This window comes from Amphiprion ocellaris, chromosome 17 (assembly GCF_022539595.1).
Source record: "Amphiprion ocellaris isolate individual 3 ecotype Okinawa chromosome 17, ASM2253959v1, whole genome shotgun sequence".
In the NCBI taxonomy this organism is placed as follows: Eukaryota; Metazoa; Chordata; class Actinopteri; family Pomacentridae; genus Amphiprion; species Amphiprion ocellaris.
In genome coordinates, this window is record NC_072782.1 from 2,977,744 (window position 1) to 2,995,870 (window position 18,127).

Consider the following 18,127-nt stretch of genomic DNA (forward strand, 5'->3'; position numbering starts at 1 on the left):
TATCGAGTCCTGGAAGCATCATTGATCACAACCATGTCAGTGCTGAAAAAGGACTGGAAATGAGAAAAGGAGGCAGATGGAAACTTAAAACACAGAAAGAAAGTAAATGCACTCAGGTAGCAAACAGAGGAATAAAGCACTTGAGGCCCTGCGTGATTTTGTATTTCATTCATTAAAAAAAAACATATAAAGGGTGTACAGGCATGTGCAAAAGTTTGGGCATCGCCACAAAGTCAATATCTTGTAATCCCACCTTTACATGAATGCTTTTTGGTAAATCATTTCTTTATTCAGGAATCTTCCTCTTTCTGCAAATTACTTGGAGATATTATAGATCTGTCCACAGATTTCGAGTGATGTTCAGGTTAAAGCACCTTGAGAGTTTTCCTGGAAGCTTCAGCTTGTGTTTCTTGAAGTACTTCTTTACAATTTCACTTTCTTAAGTGGCTGCATTACACCAGCCTCCAGAATCTACTGATATGCAGTGGAACCTGTTCTTCCCTCCATCTACACAGTGTTTCTCCAATCAGTGGACACAGTTCCACAACTGCTGTTCCTTTCTCTTCCATCTAAACATACCTTTGATGCCAATACAGCACTTGTTACCAAAGTTGTTGCTTTGTAGACTGCAGGTGTCGATGAGGATGTTTGTGAAGAGGTGACAGATCAGGTTTCATGAGAAAGAAACATCTCTTTTATTTCTGCTGAAGCTTCCTGCATCGCCTTTGCAGTCTTGATCTCTCAGGTTTTGTCTTGACTTCTACATCTCCCCTAAATGCCATTTCTTAATACCATTCCAGACGGCTGAGACTCGAAGCAAGAAGCTGTCTTGTGTCTGTTTATAGCTTTCAGCTGTTTGGTGGGCACTGAGAAGCTTCATTTCTGGATGGGATGGTTGTCTAGAGGAGCCTGTGGTTGTTGAGAGAAGCCACAAGGATAAAAATTCTGAATTTATCAGTTTTAAAAGTGTCATCAGTTTGCTAATAACGACTATTTCAGCCCGAATGAGTGAATAAACTTCTGAGGCGTTACAATTAGAAGGGTGCACAACGTTCTGCTGAGGCCACAGTTAATGTTTAATGTCCTTCTATCTGTTGTAATGAAATAAAGAGCAACAGTGCGCTAACATGAGAAAGGCTCATTCTGAATGCTGCCGGGGTGTATTTATTTCCTTCCGCTTCAATATAATCAAAATATTCCCACCAGTGCCCAAACGTTGGCATACATCTGTGCTACAGGGTCACTTTCCTTGACTGCAGGCAATGGCCATCAAATGGAATTTTAAAAATATATATATAAATAAACATGCATTCATTTGATCAGATGTTCACAGGAAAAGATAAGATTCTTCCAGTCATGCAGGGAGGATGTGACCTCTAGATGGCAGCCTTGTGTGAGGAGTCTCAGCCTCCCTGATGTCAAACTATTCTATTTTCAGCACGCAAGTGTGGCAAAACTGAAGTTTAACCAACACTAATTACTGTAATTGCTATTGTTTACTTTCGTTATGTGATGCTGATTGAAAGTGAGTTTGCCTCCCTGTGAAACCCCATCAGCCTTTCATTGTGTTCAGGCTCCAAATAACTCCCAGAGCTATCTGAGGAATGTTAAACACGCCGGATCACTTTGGTCTCGCTGCCGTCTGGTTTGGTGGCTGTGTCTTGGATTTCTGTCACAGGTAACTTCAGCAGAAAGGAACAACCCAAGTCATACTTTTATGACCTGAGGGGACTAGGAGCTAATTTTGCTTTCCATCCTCTCTGCTTTCACCTTGTGGGGAGGATTATGCTGTAATCTAGCTTCTTTTTTTCAATTCATATCTATCTTTCACACCTTTTTTAGGCTTAAAGTCCCTTAAAGGATGTCTACCTGCTGTATGACGCCTCATCACAGGTTGTATTTCATGCATCTGTGTCAGCTTTCTGAGTGCCCCATTCTCAGTTTTATTTAATTATTTGCATTCTTTTCATTTCACCAGAAAAAAAGATCTATAAGAGGGAGTTCAATACTCCTTTCCAATATTGTTCATCAATTTGGAATAAATGCTATTCTTTTTAGTTTTTTGTGCCTCTAAAATGTCCTGAAATGCCCCGTTACGTCACCATGTAACACAATAGTAGAACGCCTGCCGTCAAACAAGCCTCTGCTGGGGGAACATCCATACTCTACTATAGCTCTAGGATTGTGGTAAGTATGTAACCAATGCCAACGTGTGTTTACTGGGCCTGAAAGAAATGTGCTAAAACCGTATGTTTCAGATGGTGGGTATCAAGAGAAGCTGCAGAAAAATAAAGTACAAACAATGTGTGTTGTAAACGTTAAAGCATGCAAACATATTCTAGTACACCTTCAAAATAAAATTCTAAACATGCACATGTGCATAATTTGGGCCAAATGCTATGTTAGTATGCTGTTTATCATCACTAAGCATTGAGAAGAGCTGAAGCTAAAGGGGCAGTCATCTGTCCCTTTGCACATATTCACTCATAACATCAATCAGAGGACTGAACAAAGTGTTATTGTGACTGGATTATGGCACTAGATGCACTTCAACAACAAGAATATAAATTTCCCTTTTCAGAAAAAACAAAAAAATAAATCATGGAGAAAGCAGCATATAAACAAGTGCAGTAAGTCCCCAGAGTGATGCCACTGATCATATCTATTCTCCTTTCGTATCACCTCTTATTCCCCATTATCACTTCCCTTTACCTTTAATCATACCTGCTCATCCTTTCACCTGTGTCCCCAATTTTATTCATTTCGCCCGGAGCAAAATGACAGAGGCAGAAGATGGACAAAGGGAATTCATTTTGGGGGAGAAAAGGGACAGAGGGAGATAGATGAAGCACCACTCCACCGAATCTCCTTAAAACAATGCAGCTGAAGAGGTTAGCGCATGAATGGAGAGTCCCACTGAAATGTCTCGGCGTTCTTCCCTCCCACGCTGACAGCATCCACACCTCCCGGGTCAACTGGATCCGGTGCTTGTCATTCGTCACCACACGCCGTCCTTTGATAAATGGTGAGGACAGGGAGGAGGGTCAGTGGAGAGAGAGAAGAATAACACTCATTTGTATTCCATTCATCCAAACATGCAGGTTCTTATAAAGAACAGATATTTTTTGGTATTTAAAGGAGCACAGTGGAGGCATTGCTTTGCTACTCCGGAGAAAAGGTTTGGCATGTGTGAGGAATAACACCAATTTAAAAATATAAGCCTTTTCAGAGCAGGACAGGAGCCTGGGAGGCAAACTTGAGAATACAAATATTTGGCAGCACTGATCCGTTTTATGTATGAGAGCGAAAACTTTAGTTTTAAACTACAGGAACAATCAATAACTAAAGACTACCTTTGGCCGTCTATCTCACTTAACGGAAAGAGCCATACTTCTGTCTGTGCTAATGGCCTGTAGCTGTTTACCAGGCCGAGCACAGAAGGAAATATATACAAGATTCTAATTAAGTAATGTACCTTGCTCTAAATTAAAAAAACTAAGTAAACACTATTTGAATGGCGACTCCTTGGCTGCAGAACACATTCTAATCCATTCAGTGCCACCATGCTATTAACCTCAGTGCACATCTGACAGAAGCTCTGACTTCGCTCTACTTTCATTTGTGTTCCAGATCACCATGGTAATTTCGCTTTGTGTTTGTGTCTCTGTTTGTTTTAGGGACCTGTGTGTTGCTGCCAAAAAGCAAAATGACATCCAAACAATGAAAAGCATTCTTAAATTAAACTGGCAAAGATTTTGTTAGATTTTTTTTTTTTTAGCAGATTTATGCACAAACACGTGCTTTTTTCCCTTTACATTGACATTTGGCATTACTAAAATGTCAAAATATATTGAATTTATTTCATTTATGCCACCTAGGTGAGTGAGAGGAGCTGCAGGATGTAAAAACAGTCTTGCATATGCAAGTAGACGGTGACAGAGCTAAAAATATGACTCAAGGTGAGCCACAAAGTGATGGTTGCTGGTGGAGAAACATCACAGGTGAATGAAAACAGTGTCAGAAATTTCAAAACAAAAACATGACTGACAGATCTTGATCTGCAAACCAAAAACCGAAAGAAAAAATCTTATGTAACTTTAATTGTTTGCTATTGAGGATATGTTAATTTTAATGCATCAACATTTGACCACCAAAGTCTTTTTTTTTTTTTTTTTATTGTAATGGCAAACTGTGGTTTCAGAATATGAAAAGTTATTCTCGGGCTCCCATGCAAATGTAGTTTTGTTTGTGTTGCTGCATATAGGGGGCATTAGGGAGCAGAAACACTAGAAGAGAGGGCTTTGTTTCCTAGTGGAGAGGCAAAACATCAAACCTGTAATATTCAGGGTGTGAGGTGGAGCAGGGTGGAATTAAAGCCAGTGAGACTCTTCGCTGACTTCAGAGTTAACCCGCTTTGTTGAGTGACAGGACTTTGAACATGTTTACAATCTAATTTGCCTGTAGTCTTTCTTCCAGAGTCAGACAGCGTGTCAGCAGAATTCCAATATAGAAAGGCAAAGGGAAGATGAGGGTAACTTTCTCTTTGTGTGAATAAACTTGCACAGAGTGAGTGAATACAGTACTGGGTGGGAAATTAGCCATCTGGCTGCAGCACATAAAGAAACTTTACTCCCAAACGTACAGGCACCAGAACATTATAAACTGTGACATAAATGTGTTACTATTAACTAAACTGACAAGTCAACGAATATTCATGAATTGAACATTGTGGTACAAATTAATTTTAGATTCGAACCTGATGATTTCCAAGCTAATGAATACATAATTGTAATCAGAGTAAATTTGCTGCTTGTGTTGTTATGAGAAACACTAGAGATCTTCAATCTGTATTTGTATAGAAGTTGAATGTAATATAAAGTGCAATAGAAAGCAAAAGCAATAAAAACAACATGCACTGCTCCCATGCTTCAGAAACATTATGAATGGAATCAAATCTTTCCATTTGAACCTGATAACTGCACCACTTTCAAGTTATTTCATAATAAAATGATTAATTAGTGTGAGACACTGCGCCTTGGCTGTTAAAGGTCATCTCACTTATTTATGCTCAACCCATATTCTCTATTAATATCGCAGTGAGTGCAGGATAACTACATCAGTGTTTCTCTAACTGTGTCTCCTGGAATTAGTGTTAGTCCTGGTGATTTGCAGAACTAATGTAAAGGTGTGCCAATTGTGACAAAAGTGTCAGAGCTGAGAGCTTAATCTACCTGCCATTAGTAGCAGCATGTTAACACTCATTTTAATTCTTAATAATATGTTTATTTAATGGTAATGGGTGACTGTTTCTTTAAATAGCCCAGTAGGAGAGGTGGAGGTGATGGCGAGGACAAAAGGTTCACCCATAAAGTCCCAAAAACACAACATCCAAAGGAAACCACTTTATTATATTCAGTCAAATCTGCTGCCTGTGTTGCTGATATAAAAACACTGAAAACTATTCCTATTCAACAGGAGATAACTCTGTTATCCTTTTCCTTTTATAAAGAAATCCATAACCTTCAAGCCAAGTGACCTTAGTGAATTAACCAGCTAGCAAAGGCCAGATACCAGCAATAATAAGGTCTGCAATCGAGTCAAGTCGATCTGCTGCCTGAACGACACACAGAGGAACCACAGCACAGGCTGCTTGCACCTTTGATCAATGGTGTCATTTATTTTTCATTTTTCTTATATCTACAGCTATCCATAAAACATTCTACTCGGATGCTTATTGCTCTCATACTTGCTGTGGAACTTCCAACTGACGCAGGTGTTTTTCACGGCACAGTCTCATATCCCTGGTGACAGAAAATTAATTAGTACAAAACGTAATCGTATTGTCAGTAACATTCTTACATCATTTGGCACAAAACACAACAGATGTGTGAGCAAAAACAACATGCCAAAATGATGCCACAGTCTTCTGGCCCCTGGAAGCTGCTGGGAGAACAGCAACACTTTAGGTCAGTGCTTCTTCCCCAGACGTTGCTGCACGCTAACACTACTGTCCATCGTTTCAGACTTTAACAACAGGAAGAGGCAGCTGTGGTCACACAAGGACATGAACAGTAAGCAGAGGCTATTATTGGAGCAGTGGAGGCAGATCAGTCGGTCAATAACACGAGCATATAGTGGAGTGTTATACGGTATGCCTGACTACACACACACACACACACACACACACACACACACACACACACACACACACACACACACACACACACACACACACACACACACACACACACACACACACACACACACACACACACACACACACACACACACACATCACTCAAGAGGATGGATCCTGACAAGCATATCTTGAGCCTCTTAACTCTCCAGAAATCTGCTAATAGGTGGAAATGAAGACTTGATTAAAAAATAACTAACCCAAACTTGTTCAAATTGTATCGCACGCTTGAGATTTCACAAAGGAGAATTAGAAATTTCCTGTTCGTCGCTGGATTATTCTACATTATGTAACCCGATAGCAGCACACACTGCAGCTGCAGCCTCTTGCCAGTACCTCTTTGCTGCTCAAGTGTGCTTTGTCCAATCCAGGCTTAGAGACCCTCCTTCATCTCAGCAGCTCCTTGGGGTGCCACCAGAAGGTGGTGCTTATCACGGTGCTGCCATGACAAACAAACTTCCTTCTGGCATCTGCTCCTTGCAGCTACAACAGACTTTTTCCAACAAGACTCTGAGGCTTTGTCAGACTACAGGAGAATCCTGCTCAAAGGTGAGAGTGGAAGATGAAATGCCAAACACTGGCTGGCTCCAGATGTTCAAACACAACTATTTGCTGCCTTCCTCTGTTGTGTGTCACTGTAAATTGGATATCTTCGGGTGTGGAACCGCTATTCTCCTGAAACGAGTGATCTGACGGCATCACCCGGGGCTCTGGGAAACTGATTGATGTTTTCTTTTCAGTTCTCTCACATTTTGTCAGCTAAACATTTACTTTAATTCAGTCAAAAACAAAGAAACAACTGAAAGTAATCATTAGTAAATTACAATAGCACTTCCCTATAGTAAGCCCTTATATTTATACTCCTCCTCACATAACGTTTCTCCTTCTTTATCATCAGTCTCTTTCAACCATATCTCTACCCTCACTTGGATATTCTCCACGGACACAAGCAGATGAGCAAGACAAAGGAAAGAGGGTAGGAATGGTCACATTCAAGTCAAAACAAAAGTCTGAGAAAGTAGTGAATGCCCAACATTCATCTCTGGCTCTGTCTGATGTGGAGCAGTCTCTGCTTGAGGCCCAAATGTTCTTTAAAGATGTGGCTTGATCAGAAGAAGAGACTCTGAAAAACTTAACTTTAAATCATTGGTGTAAACACACAAAGATGGTTCTTTGATTTACCGGCCTGATGCTGAACTCGGGTCAACAGAGGAACGGGACCTGAGGTTGTGAAGAAGAGGAGACAAAGGGCTGAAAAGAAATCAGTAAGAAAACAATCGGTCATAAGTGTTTCATTCTGACCAAAAATATAGTCCTTTTAATCATTTCATGATGTGGTGGAATTTGCATACTTTTGTCGTACCACGCCTTGAGCTTCGTTAAATCTTTGTGAATCTTACATGAGAGGTGGACTTTGCCCAGCCTTCTTCATTCAGAATAAAAGCTCAGATGAAATCTTGTGTAGAACAGAGGATGAATAGTCTAACTTAGAGTTGGAATGTGAAAGATCCAAGCTCTGCAGATCAAAACAACAGTTACAGTCGTGAACAATAGTTTACGTACACTTGTAAAGGCCATGTCTATCATGGTAGTCGTGAGTTTCCAATGATTCCCATGATTCATTCTCACGACTCATGATTTTCTATGTTGAAATCATTGAAGCACATACATCAAAATCTACAGTCAAAAATATACATATAGCTTGCTAATATGCTCATGCTAGCATTTGATTAAATGTCCAATGACTGTTTTCACCTCAGTTAGGCGCTCTTGGTAGCATACATAAGCTTCTGGTTGTATCTTTGACCACTACCAACAGAACTGGTGCAGTTCAACAAATTTCATTTGCTTTCACAGCCTTGCTTCTTCAGCACAGTCCATTCATTCTCAACAGGGTTTACGTCAGGACTTTGGGAAGGCTAGTCTTAATTCTAGCCTTATTAGCCATTTCTTTAGTACTTTTGATGGGTCATGTTGGATCATTCTCATTTTCCATGATCCCATTTACTTTGTGTAAAACATCAGTTCCACTGACAACAAACCAGCCCTGGGGCATAATACTGCCACCACCATGCTTGACATTTGGTATGTTTTTTGGAGGGTTACAGGCCTCTCCTTCTCTTTTTCAAACATATTTCTGCTGATTGTGGCCAAAGAGCTCTATTTTTGTTTCATCTGACCACAGAACTTTCCTCCAAAAGGCCTTTTCTTTGTCCATGTGATCAGCAGCAAACTTTAATCAAGCCTTAAGGTATTAAGCAGCCTCTCAGTCCATGTCGATGTCAAACACTTGACTGAGGACAATGACAGCTGTGTAACAGAAGCTTCTGATTTATTGCAGATCTACTTTTTGGTGATTCCTTGTTGACTTTTGACCATCATGACCAGTTGTCTCTCAGCAGCAGGTGACAGATTGTGTTTTCTTCCAACAACTGTCTGCATAGATGATTTTGGAACCTGTAGCTGCTTTAAAATGGTTTCAAGTGGCTTCCATAATTTGTTGAATTCAATGATTTGCTTTTTCAGACCTGTACTCAGCTCAGCAGACTTTCCCACTGTAGCAGAGTTTAATTCCATGACAGAAAATGAAGAGTTATTGGAATTACTGGAAACTCAAGACTTCCCTGGTATACGACATTCTTTGCAAGTGCATGTATACTTTTGTTCTCAAACTCTAAGTGCAGCTAAAACTTCAAAGATGTTATATCAAGAGACCAGAAAAGCAAAAAAAAAAAAACCCAAAACAAACAAACAAACAAACAAACAAAAAAAAAAACAGACAGTGATAGATACAGAAAATAAAAGTCTGTATGTTGTGTCCACATTCCTGGTAATCAGCTGATTAAAGAGCAGCTGAGCTTTCATTAGCAGCTTAATGGGTTGACTGATCTTATTCCTGATAATGGAGCAACTCTGGGGTTGGTGATATAGTTGAAGCATTTCATAATATTAATAATAATGTATTTTTGTGATATTTAGTATTCTATCTGCACAATGCTGACATTATTATTTATATATGAAAAACAATAAAATGCATGTTGGAAGCATTAATTTCAGCATAAAGTTAGAGCAAACTTCCACTGTGAGCTTGTAAATATTTAAGAGGTTAATGTCAGTCTTCTTTATAAGTCTGGCTTGAATGCAAAGGGAATTTCAGAGAAGGTAAAACTTTTATTCGAAGTCAGTAGGTAGACTCAATTAAGCACGACTTTGCCTGGGGCGCTGTTAACCGATGCTAAGAAGCATCTTGAAGATTTTTCAACTCGAGAACGATTTGCAGATTTACAAATGCATTCCATAAATCTTGCAAATATTGAGAGGAAAATTATAAAAGAGCTGCAAATCTTCGTGAATCTCTGTCACACATAATCACACTGGCACACATATGCAGTGCATCTGTTGCTGGCTGGCTTACAACTGTTATCTGCATGGTTGTTTTGTTGAATGTTTGTGCAGTCCTCAAACTGCAGGAGGCCCAAATTCATGCTTTCTCCCCTATTTAAACACACCTTTATGGCAATGCATTCATCTTAGTAAGCCGGTAAATGCACTAACCTACACACACACAGACATTTCAGCACACACAGCAGCAGACTGTGAATTATACGACTGCTGTGAGCTGTTGAAAACTGGATGGATTCCTGGGTTTTCTAGTTACTGACTGGACACTTTCTTTCATCCCAAATCCAAACATTCACAGGCCTCCTCCGCTTGACCAGAAGAAGTTGTGACTGGAAAAGTCCCAGGCTAAGGCTTCAAGACAGATGGACAAACACATTGCCAGGACTCAGCAGAGATAAGGCTGCTATACACTCTACCTGCCTGTGACCACATTTTACAGGACAGACCACAATAACCGATAAGCTCCTCCCAGTCGTATTGTACAGAAAGTAATTGTGGAAAGTTGAAATCCCACATGTGTGCTCTAAGAATACAACTTTGCTGGGCTGGTCTCCTGTGTGGAGACAAACTCAGCTGATTCTCAGTTTTATAGCCAAATAGATTTCTTTTATGATGCCAGTGATGTCACACAAATGTCTTTGTATTTCTTTTCTGCGTGTGGGTGAGAAATTAGTCAATGAAGAGTAAGATATGCAAACAGTTTAATAGTAGACCCCTGCACCTGCTTGCTGCCTGCTCTCAGTTTCATATTCTGGATTGCCGGTGCCAGTGGAAGGACTGTAGTGCAGAGGCTGTCACATTCATCTCCTTTATGCAGCCTCACACCCCTGCACCTTTGTGAACTCACATAGCTGTTCTGAGCACTTCAGTCAACATCAGAATACATAAACTCTGAGTCCACCATGGCTCAGTCTGCCAGCGCAGGATTTGCACATTTGGATTCAGCTGTTGCCGTTTGGAAAGCTCCAAGTCTTTCCATTAAGGAATGTCGTCTTTCTGCATTTTTGGTGGCTGAACCAGATTAAATACCGTGAAATAATGAGGCTAAACTTGCTTATCTAGAACCTTTGATAAAAAAATTTGATATACAGAGGCAGGGATGCACCAAAATCAACCTGGAAATTTGCCCCAATTTGATACAGCAAATTCCAGCTGACACAAAATTTTAATGAAACCAAAAACGGAAGCAGAATCTATTAATGTTGTGATCACTTGGTCCCTAATTTGACTTCATAGCTGTTTTTATTATCAAAATGACTTTAAACATTGCAACATATTTACCATTTGTTCTGTTTTTCTAATGCAACAATAAATACATTAAACGAAGAGGCCCAATCTAATCACATAAATGATGAATTGTGTTCTAATTTACTTCTCAGTCCCTCAATAACGGACAATAGTGCAGCTCTAATTGGATCTGTGCTGGTTAATGCTCCCTCCTCCATCCTTTTAGAGCCATGTTCCCCTGATTGTTTAGTTTGTAGAGTATTGAACAAATCATTTTTATGACTGGGCTGGCTAGTAAATACTGTATTCCTTTAAGGCTATAATGTGAAAAAGAATTGATGAGAATTCTAGGAGAAAATGATCATTACTTGCATGTTTATTTTACCAATTTGCAATTTAAATAAAGAGTATTTTTTAAACACTTTAGAGAAATTTAACATTCATTTCTGAATGTATGTGTGCATCTGAGATTTAAACCTGTTTAAATCTCAAAGTCAACACGAATATTTAGCGTGTTTGTTTTGCCAGTTTCTCAGCACAAAGCATTATTCTCTGCTTTCCTTATGATCACCTGCAAACTGCTTAAATAAAAATGCATATGTTGCAGCATCGGTACGCAGAACCTTTTTCTTTTGGTGCTTTTTAAAAAGTTTTTGAGTTATTTAAGGTAAATAAAGAAAGAAAGTTAGCATTCAACACATCCTCCTAATTTTGCTCATAATAATCAATGTATGACTAAATCCTCTTCCTTATCACTCTTGTTTTGAATTTTAGAGGTGTAATGGGTTTTCTGACAATAACTCGGATAACAACAGCAAAAGACAATGAGCTTGCAGCAGTGGTAATTAATTGTGGGTTAACCAGTAACAATAAAATAACTTTAATTAGGGAAATTTACAAGCTCTTATGCTTTATCCACACTAATATGTTAATAATGTTTTAATCTCCATCTAGATGACATTGACATAAACATAAGGCAGATGGTTACTTGCTTAAAGTAAAGCCAGAGTTTTCCTTGCTTGGATCAATGACAAGGTAAAGCAGCACGGGATGACGATTTTGCTGTTCAACAGAAAAAGGTAAAATGATTTCAGGGAGACAAATCAGGCAATCTCATGCAGTGACTGAAAAGACCAAATCACAAAACAAATGTGAGTGTCTGCATTATCCTTTCCAAAAGTCTCTATTCCTGCCAGTCCAGACTAAAAATGCAACCCCAGAGTTTTAGAGCCAAAGCGCCATCAGCAGACAGGCAGGCGAAGCAAACCAAAGGTAAACTTGAATAAAACTTTCAAGAAGGTGATAACAGAGGCTGGCAGGGAAATAACAATGGGCAACTGGGGAATCCAAGTAAAAATAGATAGATAGTCCAAATGAGGTCCAAGAAAAGAAAAAATAACCAAAGAAAAGTCCAAAAGGAAACAAAATACAACAGGAAGAGACACTGGAGCACAGATAGGGACGCAGAATGGAGCAGATAATAAAAAAAAAAGGTAAAAACACACAAAATAAAACTAGAAATTAGCTAGAAATGAGGGATGTCTGATATTGGCTTTTTTTTTTTGCCAATTTCCAATTCCGTTATCAACCGATTCTGATATATGTGGACTATTTAACTAATTTTAGGTAACATCACATATCTCCTGTAGTGGAATTAACACATCATGCCTTATTTTATTGTGATGCCCCACTGGATGCATTCTCAGATACAACAAGGCTTTCAGATGTAAACATTGTCTGTGCAAAATAAGAAAACTACTTCAACTTAAGTTAGGGAAAAAATGCCATATTTATGCCATTTAAAAAAAAATTATCTCGAAACATTTCACACTCTCCCTCCCTTATGAGTCGGTAAATGCCGGCGAAATCCAGGCATTACTTTAGCAGTTTTCATGATAGGCAAGAAAAACAATAATGATGTTGACCGTTATTACATTTTTATACCAATATCGGGCCAATAATAGAAACACCAATGACCCCGTTTATCCTGCCATCCCTGAACCTTGTTCTGCTGAAGGTTTTCTCTTCCCACTGCCACCAAAGTGCTTTCTCAAAGGGAATCTTTGGATTTGTTGGATTTCTCTCTCTAATATAACATTCTAAGGTCTTGAATTTACTTTGTAAGATGCCTTGGGATGACTTATGTTGTAAATTTCCTATTTAAATCAGTTTTCTATGACTGAAGCTGGATAAAATTGACTCCAGGTGTAATGCAACGAAAAGTAATTTATTTCGAAATGAAAGATTTTGCCACTTGGTTACTGTCACCTTGGAGGAGATCTGAATATAAACATACAGAAAAGTATGTTTGGTTTGTTAATTACATTTATGAAGCTAATTAAAATACTGAAAACAGAATCAGAAGGAGCACCACGCAGCTGTTGGTAATCCTGATTCATAATTATTATGGTAACCTAAATCCTTACAACTTGTTTGAAAGATGTCACTATTGTTTTTACCTAAAATTATGTGTAACTTGGTACAAATTCGGGGTCGCCGTCCCTTCTCTTCTAAGAATTCATATCAGCTGCTCAGTAGTCTTCCGTGCACTTGACACTGTTGTGGAAATGAGTTTTTGTTTTTATCGCTCGGAGCCTTTTCCTTAATGGGAGAAGGAGAATGAGTGCTGATCCTGTATTTCAGCCGGTACCTGTGAGTTTCCTTCACACTAAATGCAGGTCTCATAGAAGCCACAGATGACTTTTGAGGCTGAGTGCACAATTGTGTCGTGCTGCTTTCTTTGTGGAGTGCTGCAGTTGTCAAACTCCAAAGGCGAGCGACTCTATAGATGTGCAGCATCCTCACTCTCCAAAGAAAGCCTCTAAAAGCCAAGTTGTGAACTCACTTCAGAAAGGAGATTGTCAGTCTAAAGAACCTAAAGCTCCTCTCTCTCTGTTCACTTCCTTGCCATTAATAGCCGTTTTTTCAAAATGCCCCTCTTCAGATTTGAGGATGTTGACTCAGCAGCTGCAGTCAAACACAGATGATGCTTCAGTTGAGTCAGATGAGTCCAGATTTGTCATAAAGAGTCCTACTGCTGCTGTTGTTGTACTAATTTTAACAGAGATGTTGAGAAGCAGTCATTTGTGCGATGATCAAAACTATCCAACGCTCACTCGCTTCACTGCACACCAACTTCAGGAGTGCAGGTTATTCTTTCCAAGCTTGTTTCCTTGTCACTCACACGGAGTCACGCTGCCACCCACTCGGCAAAGTGAAGAATCTGTGGGTCAACACCTCTCAGTCTGGCAGCTGAAAGGAGACATTTAGACAACAGCGATCTCTCTTGAGCTGCTGTTGTGATTTCCGCGGTGCTGTGGCCCCAGAGAAAACTCAAGCAGCATCTGTTTGATTATTAATGCAAACAGAACGAGACCTGTGTTGTTCCTGTTACGGAGCTGCTGGAGACGAGTGCTTCCCCCACACTTCCAACTTTATCTAAGTGCAGCCATACAGTTACAGAGCTCAGTACAAGTGCAAATCAAGGTTACCTGAACTGAAACACATTTAATGCACAGCTTTCACCTCATTTTCCAGTACAGTTGATGTTTTTGGGTTTATTTGCATCTTCTCCATAGGTATGCCACCTTTGAATTATGTTTCTCATTTAGTCTCAACACACCTCTGGTTCCTTTTTGCATCATTTTGTGTAATTGGAGGTTCAGGCATATGGTTTCTGTAAAGCATCTTGAGACAATTTGACCTGTAATTGGTGCTACATAAAATTGAACTGAATTGAATTGTAGGCTTCTGTTAATTATCCAATAATCTCCTGGGTCAATATATATCTGAGGGACTTTTGAAGTCCATGGGATATATCTTGCATATATTTTTTATTAAAAGTAAAAAAATAACTTGTGTGTTTTTATGTTCATTATGATCATGTCTTTAAAAACTCCATAATTATTTATCATGGAAACAATCACTTATTAATAAAAAAAAAAGACTGGATATCACTAAAATGTCAACTAAATAACGGTCACAATTTATTACCAACCACCTTCTAATTAGCTAAACAATAACAAAATGAGCTGATTCAGAAATGGTTTGGATTGTGTTCTTTTATTAAGTTGAGATAATCATGACAGATATTTCTTTTTGGCAATATATCAGATTTTATATGGAAAATAACAAACTGTATCTGTGTCCCAGAAATCACTTTCCATTTCCGTTCCCCATTACAAAAACACCTCTCAAGGAAGTGTGTTAAATCCAGATCACATGACCTGCTCCACATGATGTTATTTCCTCCTGAAGAAAAGACTGGCAAGATTTTAGGTCTGAAAACAGCAAAAATGTAAAATATGATACAAACAGTCCTGCAATTATATACTGACCCAGCAGTCTTTCTCCTGTAATGTTTTCCTGTGAGGCTAAGATCATACTGAAGTGCCCTGATAGAAAAAAGGGGAGGGAAGCTTTGAGCTGGTGTGGTGTCACCGTTTTCAGAGTGATGATGATTTCATGCATGCTGCTGTTGAGGAGAATCTGGATGCTGAAGATTTGACCTTTGAAGCTTGAACATAGGTGGAATAAGTGCAGTGAAGTTAAAGGAGACTTTGAAAAATATTGCAAGAACAGTCTTTTTCTTGTGGTGCTTTCCGGTGAGGCTGGGAACTTTTTGAAGGTGAGATGCCTCAAGAAAAATGGGAAAATGTTGCTGGGATGAAAGACGTCTGGAATGTCCAGGTTAGCCTGTTGAGACCCAAACCAGTATGACCAGAATAAATTGGATAAACTGATGGAAGGATAGTAGAACTTAGAGGTCAATGTCCTGGCAGAGGCCTGAAAATAGGCTGGACATCTTCACATACCAGCAGTGACGGCCCCTTGTGAACTGTGCTCGACTGATACAACATTCACACACAAACACACACACACTCTGTTTTGAGAAGCACATCCACTGAAGCAGAAAATTGGCAGGAATGTGAGAGGTTTGTTCTGATATGATCTATGAGATGAAGCAGTGAAGCTTGTCACTCCATATAATCTAACATGACAGCAGCGTCTCCAGCCGCCTCTAATCCATTAATCACACAAAAACATCGCCACGCAAACACACATTGTTAGACCTCCCCAACACGCATTCCCACATGAATAAACAAACACACCAGATATTCAGGTGAGACTTCCCTTTCGTAATGAATAGATAAAATAGAAACTTTACCTGCAAATGAAATCATTTCCCATCCAGCGTAATTAGTTGTATTGATCTTAATATCATGAGGTGATGTTTGCCGAGACCCAGGAGAAAAACTTTTAAACTTTATGCCTACATTTTGCAACTCTGTTGTGAAAAACACCTTAATTTGTAGGGCTGACAATACATAATTGCAGGACTTTTTGCATCATAGTTGACATTTTTGCTGTTTTCAGGCCTAAAATCAACATTTCGCCTATAACCAAACACCACATGGCATTTTACTGAAAGATTCTTCTAAATAATATACATACAATTGAGTAAAACTGAAATTGAAAGTTATTTATAAAGATATTGTAGTAAACCTGTTGACACTTGACTCACACTACTTTATATTAATCCTTTTGTCGTTCTGCAGGTCAAAATTGACCTGTTTTAAAGTTTGAAAATGTGGAAAAACTATATATTTTCACAGTGAAATTTCTGATGTCCACATTTTCAACATTTTTGGGAAATATTTGAACATCTTTTGGTGGAAAAAAGAAATGTTAAAAATGTTTCTTAAGAACATTCTTGGTCTGCTCTGAGGTCTCCTCATATTTGGAAGCAGCTGGAAAACCTTCACAAATAGAAACCTAGAAGGTGTCAGATGCCCAAACCACCTCAGCGCACCTCCTCATCTCATTCTGACACAAATAAGCATCGACTCCAAGCTCCTCACTGTCTCTGAGGCTGAGCCCAGCCACCTTAGGAGGAGGAAACCCATTTCATTTGCATCTGCTATCTCATTCTTTTGGTCACTGACCATAGGTGAGGGATGCAACATAGATCAACTGTTAAATTGAGAGTTTCACCTTCTGCCTCAGCTCCCTCCACAACACAACACCTGTAATATTGCCGACAATGCACAATCCATCTGTCCATCTCACGCTCCATTTTCCCGTCACTCATGAACAAGATCCAGAAACTCCTAAACTCTCGCTCAGTGCAACAACTCACCTCCAACCCAGAAGATGCAATCTGCTGCAGAGAACCTGTGGGAAGTCATGCTAAAGGACAGTTAATTATTTGATTTGGACACTTGGCAGAAGAAGACCTTTATAGCAAGCTTAAAGTCCTTTTATTGTCTTATAAAGCTGCTGTGAACAGTCTGTCGGCATACAAATGAAATCAGAAATAAGTTAAATTTCTTCCCCCAGAAAGATAAAGACTTTGAACTTTTGAATGACATTTTGTCAGAGACTGAAGAAGACAAATAAACTATAAATGAAATGAGACGGAAACACTAAAGGACGGCGCTTTGCAAAAGTTTTCTTTTAACTTCACTGTGGTTGTGCTTTTGTTGAAACATTAGGTGATAATGCCCTCCAGGTTTGCATGTTCCGTGACTGTACCAGAAGACTAATGAACTATCTTTTGCGTTGCATTGGGTGGTTTGCTGCTACAAACTTAGAGTGTAACATTTATATGTAAATATCAAATGGAATCAAATTAGCAATACCTATCATTAATTTACATATAGAACTAATCTTGCATTTCTGTTTAAAGAAAATTATTAAATACAGCAACAGCTTAGTTTGGTTTTAAAATTCAGGCAAGTTTTGTGAATGCACTAACAATCACCTCTTCCACAAGTCATTCCTGATTAGCTCTAATCCTTTACTAAACGCTTCCATCTCTTTCTAGCAGTATTTAGATCCTCACTCACGTCTTCCTTCCTCCTCCTGCTGCTGTTAGTTGATTTGTACGTCTACATTCACACAGACATCAAACGCATCTGAAATTAAATTTGCATAGTTCTCTCTGAGAGACCATCATCCTTCGTTCAGTTGTTGTCAGACAAATGACCCCCTGCTCCAACCGATTTAGCGAAACCTCAGTGCTGCTATCCACTATTTAATTCCACTGTCTTCATTTAGAATTGCAAATAAACTAAAGTATGATGTGTGGTTACACCATCTAGTTACTAATGATTAGATCCAACCTCTAGGGTCAGCTGGGTGTAACAAAAAGAACCAGATGTTATTGGTTCAGGTAAAGGATTCATTGCTCAGTAGCAAATTTATCATAAATGTGATCAAACAGAGAAAGCAAGACTGGGGGATGCCACCAAATCAATGAACAAAATAAACCAAATGAAGGCTAACAGAGTTTGTAAACTA

At 39.1% G+C, this 18,127-nt stretch overlaps 1 long non-coding RNA gene across 2 annotated transcripts in view; it reads right to left on the reverse strand.

Moving 5' to 3' along the window:
- Window positions 1-153: 153 nt before the first annotated feature.
- The window catches only part of LOC111565980 (uncharacterized), a 178,990-nt gene continuing 161,016 nt past the window's right edge, over window positions 154-18,127 (reverse strand). For both annotated transcript variants that reach the window (XR_008599335.1, XR_002745959.3), the window contains one exon: window positions 154-3,013. This is a non-coding gene — a long non-coding RNA (uncharacterized LOC111565980). The remainder of the gene's footprint in view (window positions 3,014-18,127) is intronic.